General features: G+C 37.4%; 1 protein-coding gene across 1 annotated transcript in view; it reads left to right on the top strand.

Moving 5' to 3' along the window:
* ANTXR2 (ANTXR cell adhesion molecule 2) overlaps positions 1-14,904 on the top strand; it is a 166,379-nt gene that overhangs the window by 25,325 nt on the left and 126,150 nt on the right. The gene's annotated exons all lie outside the window — the stretch shown is intronic.

Raw genomic sequence — 14,904 nt, 5'->3', positions numbered from 1 at the left:
TTCATTTGTGTGATTTCTTTTTAGACTCTACATATAAGGGGCATCCCTTAGATATATTTTAAACTATAGGGAGTAATCTTGTTATCTTGAAGAGAGAATTTAAGAAGGAAATTTGTTGAGTATTGAACATGCAGGGAAATTCTAGAGATATGGATTTTGTTAGTGAGATTTGGAATTAACTCTGACAAATTGAGTGCTGTGAGCCTGGGTTTGTGATTTCAAGTTTAAGATTGTCATCACCAGTCTCAGAGCGTCCTTTGAGCATGGAGTTCCTCACTGAGTTGCTATCTTGAAAGTTTTATAGGCTTTATAGAAGTATAAAATGAAAATTTGGATTGGAATGTATGATTGCTTCCTGCTCCAAATATGGGTATTTCTTAGCTATCAGTCAGGCAACTCGAACCAGCAGCAGAGTATTTGACTGCGGTTGTTGTTCTTTCCATTTTAATGATTAATAGTTTCACTGGAGCTCATAATATTTCTGTTTGGAATTCAGTTGAGCTGTCTCTGGTGATTGTGAGAATCCGGGCCATCCTAAACAGGGGAAGGGGAAGTGGAGTGATGAAATGCAAAGCAAAACTCCTGGGCTTTCACAGCTGAGGTTTATGTTTCATTTTACTGCCTTTTGCTAGAAGCAGTAGGAACAGTTGCTATTAAGTATTTATGATATTTTGGTAAACAACATCCTAAAATGGAAGTGAATAATATATATATTCTCTAAGCCAAAGTTTTTCCTTTAATCTTTGGATATTTATTGAAGGGAAAAAAAAATCTCAGTTTTTTTCTGACATTTGGTTTTGGTATTTAAAATTTCTTTTTAAAGAGCATGTTTTTTTTTTCAGAAACGTACGGTGAGATTTTTTTTTTTTTTTAATTTGTTTTTGGTAGCATGTATGCTTTTTTTCCTCATGATAAACGGGGCTTTTCAGGGAAAACATGCAATTTAATTCTGTCACATATAAGAATAGCCAGTGGACAGGCCAAACCTAAGTGCAGAATGGAACAGAGATATAATTATTTTAGGAGTTTTACATATGTATTTAGTTTCAGGAAAAAATTTCAATGTAAAATTAGTAAATATTTTTAGAGATGGATTCAAGGTACATATTGCACAACTATAATTTGTTTTAAAATATAGGAAAATGTATTGACAATGCAAAAGGGAGGATAATTTGACCTGTAAAAAAAGTGTGCTGTGCTGTGGTCAGTCGCTCAGTTGTGTCTGACTCTTTGTGACCCTATGGACTGTAGCCCGCCAGGCTCCTCTCCCATGGGAATTCTCCAGGCAAGAATACTGGAGTGGGTTGCCATAACCTCCTCCAGGGGATCTTCCCAACTCAGGGATGGAACCCACAGCTACTACATTGCAGGAAGATTCTTCCCCGTCTGAGTCACCAGGGGAGCCCAAGAATATTGGAGTGTGTACCTCCACTCCCTTCTCCACGGGAACTTCCTGACCCAGGATCGAACTGGTGTCTCCTGCATTGCAGGAGGATTCTTTACCAGCTGAGCTACTAGGGAAGCCTGTGAAAAAAAGTGTATTGTATTTTAAATAGAATTTTATTGTACTTGGGAATTTCCAGTTATTTTTAAAATTATACTGAAGGAGAGAAGACCTCTGTGCATTTAGCCCCTTTGGAATTATTTTCTATCAAAGGATTAATTCAAAATTCTCCTGGTGATTAATTGGCATCTGGAAACTCTCTTTTTGTGGGTTATTACTACAGATTTCTCCTTCAAGAAATTGAGTAGTTGATTATTGGAGGAGATAAAGTTATTGTTACATTTATTTATTCAGTTTCATTTTTAAAATTTGTATTAAGGAAACTTTTGAAGGGGGTTCTCCAGGCAGGAATACTGGAGTCAGTTGCCATAATTATGTTCTTTGCAGTCAAAGATGAGAAGTTCTATATAGTCAGCAAAAACAAACCTGGATTTGACTGTGGCTCAGATCCTGAGCTCCTTATTGAAAAATTCAGGCTTAAATCAAATAAATTAGGGAAAATCCTTAGGCCATTCAGATATGACCTAAATCAAATCCCTTATGATTATATAGAAGAAGTGACAGATAGATTCAAGGGATTACATCTGGTAGACAGAATGCCTGAAGAGCTATGGACGGAGGTTCATAACATTGTACAGGAGACTGAGCCAAATCCAAGAGAAAAAAAAAAAAGAAAGAAATGCAAGAAGGCATTGTGGTTGTCTGGGGAGACTTCACAAATTGCTGAGGAAAGAAGAGAAGTTAAAGGCAAAGGAGAAAGGGAAAGATATACCTAACTGAATACCGAGTTCCAGAGAATAGAAAGGAGAGATAAGAAGGCCTTCTTAAAGGAACAATGCAAAGAAATAGAGGAAAACAATAGAATGGGAAAGACTAGAGACCTCTTCAAGAAAACTGGAGATATCAAAGGAACATTTCATACAAGGATGGACATGATAAAGGACAGAAATGGTAAGGACCTAACAGAAGCAGAAGAGATTGAGAAGAGGTGGCAAGAATATACAGAACTATACAAGAAAGGTCTTCAGGACCTGGAAGGTCTCACTCACCTAGAGCCAGACATCCTGGAGTGTGAAGTCAGGTGGGCTTTAGGAAACATTACTATGAACAAAGCTAGTGGAGGTGATGGAATTCCGACTGAGATGTTTCACTTTCTAAAAGAAGATGCTGTTAAAGTGTGGCACTCAGTAGGTCAGCAAATTTGGAAGACTCAGCAGTGGCCACAAGAATGGAAAAGATCCGTTTTTCTTCCAATCCCAAAGAAGGACAATGCCAAAGAATGTTCAAACTACCATACAGTTGCGCTCATTTCACATATCATCAAGGTGATGCTCAAAATCCTTCAAGCTAGGCTTTGACAGTTTGTGAAATGAGAACTTCTGGATATAAAAGCTGAGTTTAGAAAAGGCAGAGGAACCAGAGATCAAATTGCCAACATTTGTTGAATCATGGAGAAAGCAAGAGAATTCCAGCAAAACATCTACTTCTGCTTCATTGAGTACACTGAAGCCTTTGACTGTGTGGATTGCAACAAACTCTGGAAAATTCTAAAAGAGATGGGAGTACCAGACAACCTTACATGTCTTCTGAGAAACCTGTATGTGACTCAAGAAGCAACAGTTAGGAACGGAAATGGAACAATGGACTGGTTCCAAATTGGGAAAGGAGTATGTCAAGGCTGTATATTGTCACCCTGCTTATTTAACCCATATGCAGAGTACATTTTGCTTAATGCTGGGCTGGATGAATCACAAGCTGGAATCCAGATTACTGAGAGAAATATTAACAACCTCAGATATGCAGATGATACCACTCTAGTGTCAGAAAGTAAAGAGCAATTAAAAAGCCTCTTGATGAGGTTGAAAGAGAAGAGTGAATAAGTTGGCTTGAAAGTTAGCCAAGAGTGTCAGAATACTAAGATTGTGACATCTGGTCCCATTGTGTGTGCTGGTGCATGCATGCTAAGTTGCTTTAGTCATGTCCAACTCTTTGTGACCCTATGGAGTGTAGCCTGCCAGGCTCCTCTGTCCATGGGATTTTCCAGGCAAGAATACTGGAGTGGGCTGCCATTTCCTTCTCCAGGAGATCTTCCTGACCCAGGGATCAAACCTGTGTCTCTTACGTCTTCTGCATTGACAGTTGGGTTCTTTTACCACTGGTACCACCTGGGAAGGCCCCTGGTCCCATTACTTCATGGCAAATAGAAGGGGAGAAAATGGAAGCAATGACAGGTTTTATTTTCTTGGATTCCAAAATCACAATGGGCAATGACTGCTGCCATGAAATTAAAAGATGCTTGCTCCTTGCAAGGAAAGATTTGACAAACCTAGACAGCATATTGGGGCTTCCCTGGTGGCTCAGAGGTTAAAGTGCCTGCCTCCAATGCGGGAGACCTGGGTTCGATCCCTGGGCTGGGAAGATCCCCTGGAGAAGGAAATGGTAACCCACTCCAGTATTCTTGCCTGGAAAATCCCATGGACGGAGAAGCCTGGTAGGCTACAGTCCATGGGGTCGCAAAGAGTCGGACATGACTGAGCGACTTCACTTTCACTAGACAGCATATTAAAAAGCAGACATCAATTTGCTGACAAACTTGCATATAGTTAAAGCTATGGTTTTTCCAGTAATCATGTATGGATGTGAGAGTTGGACCATAAAGAAAGCTGAGCACTTAAGAATTGATGCTTTCAAATTGTGGTGCTAGAGAAGACTTTTGAGAGTCCCTTGGACTGTAAGAAGATCAAACCACTCAGTTCTAAAGGAAATCAACCCTGAATATTCATTGGAAATACTGATGCTGAAGCTGAAGCTCCAGTACTTTGGTCACCTGATGGGAAGAGCCAACTCATTGGAAAACACCAAAAATACTGAGAAAGATTGAAGGCAAAAGAAGAGGATGGCAGAAGATGAGATGGTTAGAAAGCATTACCAACTCTGTGGATATGAATTTGAGCAAACTCTGGAAGACAATGGAAGACAGAGGAGCCTGGTGTGTTACAGTCCATTGGGTTGCAAAGAGTCAGACATAGTGATTGAACAACAACAAAGTTATGTCTAAAGATTTAGCTTGAAGCTAGAAAAATTTGGGTTATTTTAGCCACCAATCATGAACTAAGCCTCTTATGTTTCATCTGGAGGGAGCTGATGGGTATAGTTATCATGTCATTGTAGTTAAACTTCAACTATTTTATCACAAAAAAAGGAGTAAGTGATCCTCAGGAAAGTCAGCCTCTGGGGAAACCTTGGTGGTGACTTGGCAGAGGAGGCACGTAGACAGAGAGCATTGCAATTAAATGCTCACACTAATGGTTGAGATTTTTATCATCATGATGGTAACTTGGGATTTATGCCTATTTTGTAGAAATTTAAAGCAATTCAAGTACTTTCTCTCTTCAGGGCAGAGACTGCACCACCTCTGATAGAATACAAAAGCTGTATATTGGCCTCAAACTTGAATTATCCTTTATATTTAGAATACCATCTTATCTTTAAAAATTGTATATGGTATTTAAAACCAATATAATGAATCTATTTCAGGGTATAGAGCAGAGAGAAGAGAATTTCTGTCTGTTCTTTATGGTTTACCAAACTAATGGATTACACTCTACTGTGGAATGTTTTACACAAAGCTGAGCAGGAGACATGAGGGATGTGGGTTTGATCCCTGGGTAGGGAAGATCCCTTGGAGGAGGAAATGGCAACCTACTCCAGTATTCTTGCCTGGAGAATCCCATGGACAGAGGAGCCTGGTGGGCTACAGTCCATGGGGTCTCAAGGAGTCAGACATGACTGAGCCACCAACACTAAGCAAATGGAAGAAATCAGAACATTTAAATTGTTTAAATGTTTGGTGCACTAAAGGCAGAATATTTGCTAAATGGATTCATAATTTATTTTTCCTATAGAACTTATTTAAATCCATCTGGCCTTATTAATTGTCAGTATATTAATTTCTATGAAGTTAATCTTTACATGAGAAAAACTGATAACATGAATTTCTTGTTTACTTTGTCCTCCTTCCCCTGCCCACCAAAATCCAGTGACTTAATTGGCCTGGTCCCTTTGTTATATAAGATACCACCTTTTGTTAACACATAGTTTGTTTATAATCAACATCAGCAAGTATAGGAGTTTAATCTTGGAGCCTTCATTATAGTTTTTTTCATTTGTCTACAATTTTTAATGTGAAATTTATATACAGTGTAAAGAAACAATTGCATGGAATCAACTACACAAATCTTATGCATTCAGTGAGTTCTGACAAAGGCATGTACTTGTGTTCAAAAACCTGATCAAGATATAGAACATTACTTTCACCCTAGAAAGTTCCTTTGTGGTTCCTCTTAGTCAGTCTTTGCCCTTTCCACTCCCGAGGCAGCTGCTCTTCTGATTTTTTTTTTTCCAGCAGAGTTTAATTAAGCCTGTTGTAGAACTTCATATAAATGAAATCATATAGTATATACTCATCTATATAAGGCTCCTTTCACTTAGCAGAGTATTTCTGAGATTCATCTGCCTGTTACGTATACTTGGAGTTTGTTACCTTTTATTCCATTGCATGACTATAGCACAGTTTGCTAAATTGTTCTCCTATAGATAGACACCCAAACTGTTTCTATTTGGGGTATTGTGAATAAAGCTGCTGATAACATTCATGTAGAATTCTTTTTGTGGGCACATATTTTCATTTTTCTCAGGCAAATACCTAGGCGTGAAGTTTTTGGCCTGCCTATAGGATAGCCATATGTTTAATTGTGTAATGTGCACATAAAAAGAATTTTTTTAAACATCATTAGTCATCAAGGAAATGTAGTTTAAAATCACTACATTTCCACCGAAATGGATAAAGTTTAAAAGACTGACAACACAAATGTTGGTGAGGATGTAGAGCAACAGGAAGTTTCATGTATTATTGGAGTGACTCCAACAATTTAATCACTCTGGAAAAAGTTCTAACAGTTTTCATTGTAGTTTTTATAAAAGGAAGAAACACGGTAGTAGTTATAACTTTTATAACCTTGAGAACCAAGGAACTGTAAAAGGCCTCTGTTATGAACATATTAACATATAAATAACAAATTTTCTAAAATTTGATTCAGAAAATCATTTTAATGTTCTATTTTAATTTGGAGGGAAATGTATCATCAAAATTTTTGGATTTCTATCCAGGGAAATGATAGATAACTTTTTTTTTTTTTGCATAACATTTTTTATACCATTGGTTTAACCTCCACTATTAATTAGCATATATGAAGGTTTAGAATTCATTATCTCAAGGTGGTACTAGTGAAAAATTTTTTATCTTTTTCACCCTTCTTCTCCTCAACCTAATGTATTCTTTCATTTATTCACTTAGTGAGTTCTTACTATGTTAGGGCATCGTGTTAAGCTTGGAAGAGGGGACACAAACTTAAATAAGACAAATTCTCTGTTCTAAAGGGTCTGGAGAGTGACAATTCAGGTTTTTGGATTATGGTGGTGCCCTCCAAGAATGATAAAGTAAGAGAATTTGGAAAAGGGAAATTTCAGTGAGTCACCCTGTATGATAAAAGTAATTCTTTAATGCAATTTGTGGTAAAGTGCCAATATGATTAAAATTGACAGAAGAGTGAGATAAGTTGGGTTATGTAAAGTCATGGGAGGCTTTTTATGGTGGGATCTGAACTGCACTCTGACAGATGGAATAGATTAATTAATAGAATTAATTAGAACCTCAGAAACAGCTTAGGCTGAGTGGCTGAAGCACAGGAGGGTTTGGCCTGGATTGTGGAGTGATGTGAGGGATAAACATGGATAGGTAGGCTGGATCCAGATTATGGAGATCGTCCAATGTTTGGATGACGAATTGGCACTTTTTGCATAAATAATTGAGGAATCATGGAAAATTCATTTAGAGCCTGAAATTTATAAGAAAGCAATGGGAATCCAGGTAGGATATTCCTGTGGTAATATAAGCTGCATTATGTCTCATACTGTAGTGCTTGTGAGACATGGTGTCAGGAAACCCAGTATAGAGAAGACAAAATGAGACTAGAAACAGGAAGACCTGAGTGCAAGTTCCAGCTCTGCCGATGTCTAGCCATGTGACCTTCTGTGTGTCCTATAATGTAATCTTTCTCAGTTTTAAAATTCTCATTACTCAAATGAGGATAATGATATCTATGTCATTGGGTTGTTTTGTGAATTACATGAGATAATGATTAAATATGATCTAACACAGAAGGGCTGGATTTTAAAACATGTGATAGGAAGCTAGGAATGGCAAGAAGCTAGGACCATGTAGGATGGGGTTATTGATCCTTCTGTAGGGCAGTCCACTTAGAGAGATTGTCAGTATTCTAAGTGATCAATGACTTTAGATCTAAAGAGTGGTGGTATTAGATATGCAAGGATCAAATCTAGCAAGGGGTCAAAACAACAAGGACTTCAAGATGGTATAGCTACCCAAAGTCAAGATCTGACTGTGCCTTAGTTCTAAATTCTCAGGATTCAGGTCTAGGGTTTCCCAGGTGGCACTAGTGGCAAAGAACCTGCCTGCCAGTGCAGGAATTGCAAGAAACGTGGGTTTGATCCCTGGGTCGGGAAGATCCCCTGGCGTAGGAAATGGCACCCTATTCCAGTATTCTTGGCTTCCCAGGTGGTGCTTCCCAGTGGTAAGGAACTCACCTGTCAGTGCAGGAGAGACAAGAGACTTGGATTTGATCCCTGGGTTGGGAAGATCTGCTGGAGGAGGACATGGCAAACCCACTCCAGTATTCATACCTGGAGAATCCCTTGGACTGAGGAGCCTGGCAGGCTATAGTCCACAGGGTTGCAGAGGGTCAGACATGACGAAGCAACTCAGCACAGCCAGTATTCTTGCCTGGGAAATCCCATGGACAGAGGAGCCTAGCAGGCTAAACAATCCATGGGGTTGCAAAGAATCAGACATGACTGAGTGAGCACAGGTCTAGGACCCAGGGAACAGCTGAAAAAGTAGATTCAGAATTCCCATGACAAAAGCGATGTAGAACTTTAAGATTCTCCATTCTTGCTGGGGAACTCATGGTAATAATTAGTGATTCAGAGTAGAAACCTTACTTTGTTAGGGGGGAACCACACACCAGTGGAGCATAGGTCCTTTGGGCTTATTTCAGGCACTGGGATTCTAGGTCTTTCCCAATAAAACTAGGTCAAGGATGTCAAGTGAAAGTGAAAGTGAAATCCCCTCAGTCGCGTCCGACTCTTTGCAACCCCATGGACTATACAGTCCATGGAATTCTCCAGGCCAGAATACTGGAGTGGGTAGCCTTTCCCTTCTCCAGGGTATCATCCCAACCCAGAGATCCAACCTAGGTCTCCCACATTGCAGGCGGATTCTTCACCAGCTGAGCCACAAGGGAAGCCCAAGGATGTCAACGGAAGTGCCTAATAGATTCACTGTCCTGGTCAGAACTATGTCAGGAAAAAGGTGGGGCTGTAAAACTGTTGGCTCTTTCTGAGCCAGGCTCTGAAGACTCCAGTGAATATTACCTGGCAATTAGTTGCTGCTGTTAAAATTGTGATGGCAGTGAAACTGGAAATAAAATAGTAAATGTGGGAAGCTTTAAAAAATTAATAGAACCTGGGAGCTCACTGGATATAGGATGAAAAGGACAGAGAGGGGAGTCAAATACAACTTTCACTCCTGATAATGTGGCTGAGTATCTAGAAGCATTGAATGTGAAAATTGTTTTCACAGAAGGGCCAGAGTGTTAGAGGACAGAGTGAAATTGGGCCTGGGAAGAAATCCCAGTGGGGAATGTCACTGAGGGAAGTGGAAATTCAGAGAAATGTTCAAGCCAGGAAACTGTACACTTGAGTCATTCTCCAGCCTCTTGATCTTTCTCTTCTCCCACTACCTACAGACACAAGGATTTTATTATGTTTTCCACTTTAGGTTAACTTTAAAATCTTAGAATGTTACATACTTATTTTTGGTTTCTTGGAAAGGCAATTATAGGACTTTTATTTGAAAATGAAATTTTATTCAAGCTAGGATAGGTCAGAGACTAGCCTGTGAGTACCACGTGCTTTCCAATGCAGTGTTTCATTATGCAGTACTGGGGAAGAGAACATTGAAAATAGAACAAAACCATGATTAGTGAATTATGGGGGAAGAATGAAAAGCAAAATAATCTGTGCAAAACCTCCTTCCCTTTTTTTTTTTCCCTCTCAAAACAAGGCCATGAGATGTCTTACTCTTTGCAGTTGGTTCCACAAATTTTTTGGATACAGTACCTCAGAAAGTATTAAGCAGAAGAGATGAATCAGTTGTGGAGCTGGCTTTATAAATAATGCCCGATCCAGAAGAATTAAGAACACTACATCCTAGGTGATGGCAGCAAATGCTAAAGTTCCTGAGTACCTAATGGGAAAATAAGAGAGCCTAAACAGGAAGAGCATGGTCACTCAGATGTGTAGAAAATTTAAATGAAACTGTAATAGATTGTTTATAAAGGGAGAAAAGTGCAATATACATTTCGAAAGGTAACTTCATTCATTGTGCTGGGAATGTAAGCTTCATTTGACCTTTGGAGCCAAGTTGTTTTTCTCAGCCATATCTGTTGTTTTTATTATTATTTTTAAAAAGTATCTAAGAAAGATGTCTAAACTATGTTTGAATGGAATGAGAAGACATTGCCAAATCATTTTCTCTACAGGAAAATCATTTTCATAGAAGAGGATACCTAATAATCTACCCAATAAGACTTTAGCTTAAATACTTTTGGCAGGTTCTGCTATAGATGTTGACTGTTAAGTTGTGAGAATCTTTATAAAATCATGGCTGGATGAAAAACCTAAAGTCTGAGCTAACTCTGAAGATATATTCATAGGAAAACAACCTGAACTGGTACAACTTACTCAAAATTGGAAGTCAGTTTCTAGGAGTCCCTTTAAAAAGGGACAGGCTGTAATGTGAGGCCCACTGTATGTCAATTCTCTTGGGCTTCAGTTTATCCAAGAATCGTTGGTATTAAATGTAGATGAGGTGTCTCTTTTCATAACATCTTCACATTAATGATAGAAAGGTTGGGACTGTATTTCCCTCTGCTTCCTTTTTTTTTGGTCTAGTATCTGATACAGTGTTGGGTAAGTAGACACTGCCCAATTCCCATTTATCAGTTAATAATAAATAAAATCTATACTCCTTGAAAATATTTTTATAATATAGTTATGGTGTATTTAAGCATCAGAAAAATCAACTCATCTTTTTTTTTAACCAGAAAATACTTTATTTCGAATTGACTTTTGATTCTACATTACTTTATTTCATCCTTTTGTTTATATTCCACGGTATTAAGACTTTTGGTTACAAGTGACAAAAACCAAGTGTATAGTAGCCTGAGGGAAAGGAGAAGAAAGTTATTGGCTTATCTAACTAACTGGTGGTCCACAGGAGGAAATTACCCCAGGTGCAGTTGGATCCAGGGTACCAATCCACTCTTAAGGTCTTCTCCTTTTCTAAGTTTTGCCTATGATTCTGTTTGCCTCTGGAGAAGGCAATGGCAACCCACTCCAGTCCTCTTGCCTGGAAAATCCCATGGATGGAGGAGCCTGGTAGGCTGCAGTCCATGGGGTTGCTAAGGACAGGACATGACTGAGTAACTTCACTTTCACTTTTCACTTTTATGCATTGGAGAAGGAAATGGCAACCCACTCCACTTGCCTGGAGAATCCCAGGGACAGGAGAGCCTGGTGGGCTGCCGTCTATGCAGTCGCACAGAATTGGAGACGACTGAAGCGACTTGGCAGCAGCAGCATCTGTTTGCCTCATTCTCTCCTTGTTTTGTTGATCATCAGAGGAAAGTTAATTGCCCAAGGTTTCAGCTTACATGGGCCTCAATTAGCAAGCCCATTGTCTCAGCATCAGTATATTCTATCCCAGTTAAGGATTCTGATTGACTCAGCTGGGTCAAGTGCTCATTCTTATAACAAATAACATAGTCAACAGACATATTTGGACCAGCCTGAGTAACATGCTAACCCCCATGATGGAAGGTTGGGAACAAGGTGGAGAAAGAGAAGGTATCATGATTGATAGCCTCACTAGAACCACATAGAATAGAGAACAATTTTCCCAGTAAAAAGGCAATACTGTTTATAGATATGTAAGGATGAAAAAATGCTAAGGATAGGGAAGAAAAATCAATAGCTATGACAGTCCACTATATTAAAATATATTTAAAATATTTTTACCATATTCTAATAAGGTACTTCATTGCTTCCTAATTCCAGTTAACTAAAAAATACCAATAGAAAGTTCACTTTAAAATACCCATTTAATTTAATGAAATTTTATAATCTTGACATCTTTTGTCCAATGGTCTATTTGTATTTGCATTATAATTTTACTTAATACTATTCTTTCCTTTTTCATTATTTGGTGGGGATTGTAGTATAAGGAAATCAAATCCATTTTTGATAAATAATTACAACTGTGATATTTTGTGAGAAAACTTCAGTGGTGGTATTAGGTTGCATAGCCAAAGTTAAGTGTCAAATGTTTATTTCTTAACGTTAACTTTTGGGCTAAAAAAGAAGATAAACTTTTAGAGGCTCACTTGTTTGTGAAAGTAAATTTGGTTAAGTAGGACATTGAAAAGGGGGATAAAATGGTAAGATTTATGATTAAATGTACCATCAGTGTAAATCCCATAATTTTAATGCACTTTTATCATAAAGTCTATAGTTCATCCATTAAGAAAGCATTAAATGATTATTCTGAGTTTGTGCTGAACAAAAGAAAAAGAAGGAGGGGCATATAAATTTTTGTTTTGTATCACAATCCAGTTTGGGGCATATTTTTATGTTTTAGTGAGAAAGGAAGACCTCCTAATATGATTTGTTATGAAAATTGCAATTATAACAGGAGGAAGAACTTTAAATGTCATTTCAGTATTTTGCTTCGTAATTTGTGATATGGGCATAATTTTACTAACATTATACTCAGAACGGCTCATCTGTTATGTTTGGAGCAGAGAAGAGTAGAAGCCAATGACTGTAACTTACATTCTTCCCTAGATTTATTAGAGTAGAAGTTTGTTTAGAATTTATCACTTGTGCTTATATTACCCAAAGGGAGAAAGAATCCATATTTAGAAATGGGTCATGCTGTATTGAGCAACTGGCATTTTGAAGCTCCAAGCATTTAAAAAAAACAAACACGACCAAACATGTGACTACAAGTTATAATTGTTTTCATTGAATCATTACCTCTTAAAGAAAAATATATTTGGTAGGATGTTTTAAAGCTAGAGAGAAAATAAAAATTGTATCTAAATATTAAAAGATAAAAAGCAAACAAGAAAAGATTGTGAGAAACATCTCTCCATTTGTTTTAGTTGTTTATTTTGTGTACATGGGTAGCTAATTACGAAAGCTTTATTTTGGGGGGAACTCTTTTTGGTAATTAATGTTCTTCAGTGATTTTTCCTTATGAGATTTAAACTTGGAATCCTTCATATTTGGGATGAACTCCTGCTGTGCTTAAAGACTCTCAGTGAGTCAGAAAAAAACAGATTATATTTTTCAGACCTTTTTATTATCCTTACTGATATTTTCTGGCACGCTGTATGTCATGCAAATTAACAGTTTCTATTTGTTAAGGATACATTGAGGGTACTTGTAAATTATCTATAATGTTCTGTTGTATGTGACGTTATTTACTCAAAGTCAGTATTAGAAAGTTATTGCTAGAATGAATATTTTGAATTTTGAATAACGTTGAAAATGTTCGAGATGTTTCGGTAGTATATTGAATTTAAGGGTGAAGAAATAATCCAGTTTGGGGGAAAAATCTTTTTATTTAGAACTGACCTTTAAAAAGGAAGTCACAGAGGAAACCATTCAATGGGATTTAATGTCATTTTTCTCTTCTACATATCCTATCTAAAAATTAACCCTCTTTTTAAAAGAAGGTGCATATCTTAAATTTGTTTCTTTTTTGTATTTGGCTCAATGCCTTATTAGTGCCAATGGTTACCACAATTTGAATACAAATAAGGTTTGTATACAAAGAAGTTTTTCTTTCCTTGTGTGTGACCAAAGATGTGATTTGAAAAGCTCTTTTAATTTTAAATATGTTTAACTGTCCATTGTTACACACCCTGTTTATTTGTCTTATAGTCAAGATGCTTGTTTTTTACTAGAAAGTTTTGCATTTACTCAGTTAATTCAATAAATATTAACTGAGCAGCTGTTTATAACATTGTGCTATATACTTTTTATATTAGATTGGTTTTAAATATGAGATATTATCATTCATTAAAAAAAAAGTGTTTACCTAGTTTCATGTGGAATGGGCTCTATTCTATTTTCCAAATATAGTATCCTTACCATCACCATTTAGAAACTGGAAAAAATATAGATTTAAAAAATCTGTCTTGATGTATATTAGTTGTAGGAAGTGGGCTTTTGTTTGTTTATGTAAACTGGATGTTTGGTCTTCAAATCATAAGACCTAGATATTGCTCCCAAATGCAGTATAAACGTCCAAGACACTGTAGGTGCTAGGTAATATTTTGACTTTGTCACCTCATCTTAACTAATTTCATGCTAAATTTTATCTTGGATGCAGCCCAACTACAATTCTCCACTAATTAATCTCATTTTATCTTCAATGCCAGGAGAAAAAGGCCAAAGCTATGTTCATTGTATGCAGTTTTGGGGGCTATAATATGATTTACACTATTTCCTACATATTTGATATTTGTTATTATAGTATGTGTTCATTATGTAAACATATTCAGGAACTTACAGATCTCAATCAAAATATGGTTTCATATGTATCTTAAAGAAGAAAGAAGAAATGAAGTCTGATGCTTTCTGGTTATTTCTGCTGTAAATGTTTCCTAGATTAATACTGTTAACTTATGTAGTTGTTATTTATAATTTTAAAGATCTGATCCTAACACTATAGATAAGCAAGACAAGAAATTGCCTTGTAGCCACTGGGATTCTTGGAAGAGTTGTGTCTCTGACTTAGCAGTGGTTCTTACATGGCCATAAGTCTTGCCAGTTCTAGCTCCAATGTACATGTCTGCCCCCTTGTTGCTCTGTATGCAAATCTGGCCTCTAGTGAAATCCTGCAACCTAAGTACATGATGCTAGATGCAGAGTCAATTGAAATTAATTTGGAACATGCCTGGAATACCCAGGATGAAATACCATTCTGGTACTTCATTCAAGTTCAACTTCAGGCAAGGGACAGCACAGTGGAATCTACTTTCATCTCTTGCCAAACATCTGTAAGAGGCCAGCTGGCAGTATGGTCAGAGCTGACCCCTAAGGCTACATCCTGTCTTTCGGCTCACCAAAACTAACCCAGAGGAGGGCGTAAATAACCTTATCTTATCCTACCCCACTCCCTTGCCAAATAG

The sequence above is a fragment of the Capricornis sumatraensis genome, chromosome 7, assembly GCF_032405125.1.
Source record: "Capricornis sumatraensis isolate serow.1 chromosome 7, serow.2, whole genome shotgun sequence".
Taxonomy (NCBI): Eukaryota; Metazoa; Chordata; class Mammalia; order Artiodactyla; family Bovidae; genus Capricornis; species Capricornis sumatraensis.
This window is presented reverse-complemented; position numbering and strand designations above follow the sequence as displayed.